A 1,643-nucleotide genomic window follows, 5' to 3' on the forward strand; every position below is an offset into this window, starting at 1 on the left:
TTGCTAACGGTGTGAATGTGTAAGTCAATAGGCTTATCAATATCACTGCCCCATCATTAAGACATGGGTAGATCTGATTCAAATCAAAATTGTGTATTCCATTAAATTAATGGGTTGCTTAGATGCACTCTTATGGCATGTAAGACAAAATTAGCATCATTCTTTCAGCTGCAACCCTGGTGATATGAAGCAGTTTGCGGAGCATGTAAAGAATAAGTACAAAAACATCATTCAAACCGGTAAGTATGCTTACCTGCAAATCTTCGAAGGTCAACAAGTACAAGGCTTTAATGCTTTAAGCAGTTTCTGTAGTAGGCTTACATCGCTATACAAAGGCCCAGAGAACAACGGAATGGCATTGGAATTGCATGCAGACAACAGGGAAAAAAGAATAGAGGAATACTGAGGGGTGGGGGGACACACTCCTGCTGAGGTGCTGGCCAATCACAGGGTCGCCCCTTAAAGGAGGGAGTGGAGGGGGAGCATCATCAGACCCTGGTGGACCAGGCAGCTCCCAATAACAACTATTTACAGGGTCTATTTCAATGAGTCAGCACTTAATGTTAAATGCTTCAATGTTAAAGCAACTGTGTCATTTGTTTTATTTGTTTCAGGTTGGAGCGGACAATTTTACGAGTCTCAGAATTCAAACTCGACGTAGAGTATAACAACTTTTTAATCAATGAAACCCTGCTTGAGGTGGAGAAATTGGTATATAAAAAAAGAGGGTATTTCAGTAACTTCATTTATTTCGAGGCAGGATAACAATTAAACTAAAATGTGTGCTTCTAAGGGAAAAACTAAATAATGAAAAATAAAATGAAAATGAAAAAGTTTTGAGTTTTGCTGTGTTATAGCCCCCCTCTCAGCCCTGCTGGGGTGGTCTATGGTGATGTGGTCCACAACATCAGCGGGTACTTGGTTGGCAGGAGGGTCTCTCTCCTTCCGTATTAAGGCTGTGCTGGGAAGCACAACACAAGCTGCCACTATTTAGCAAGCCCAGTCTACCTAGGCACCTAAAGGCATCTTTTAGAACTCCAAATGTCATTTCTATCCTGACCCTGGTTTTCACAAGGGCCTATCTAGTTTGTGGTCTTGCAATTGGGTCAGTACAAGCGGATCACTAAAAAGGGCTGAAAAGCCATGAGGATAAAAAGGAATATTGCCATGATCCGTCTCACAAAATGCATGCCAGAATAACCAAACAACGAGTATCCTTATAGGTTCTTTACCTGAACATTGATGCTGTGGAACGACTTGTGATTGACAAAATTGCCTTCGTTCTCACCTGATAGGAATTTTGGCGCAATCAATCAATCAATCAATCAGTTGCACCAATCACTCAGTGGAACCATATGAAAGGAATGGGCTGCATTCAAGATACAACAGTATACATCATAGGGTCTACATTATTTATAGATCACGTAGTAAACTTGAGTTCTTGTCAATGTGCTATTTCATAGAAGCCCAGTTTTATTGACTGCGTGGGTAAGTGGCCGGGGAGCACAACGATCACATCAAGTAACTGCGTTATGCCAACAGCTGCCTTGCGGATTGCACAGCTGACTGTGTCATTGCTTATATTCTCTGCAGCACCCACAGTATGCCACAAAAAAGTGCCTGTTGCAGAAAAATACTAATGT

This window comes from Clupea harengus, unplaced genomic scaffold, assembly GCF_900700415.2.
Source record: "Clupea harengus unplaced genomic scaffold, Ch_v2.0.2, whole genome shotgun sequence".
NCBI classification, from domain to species: Eukaryota; Metazoa; Chordata; class Actinopteri; order Clupeiformes; family Clupeidae; genus Clupea; species Clupea harengus.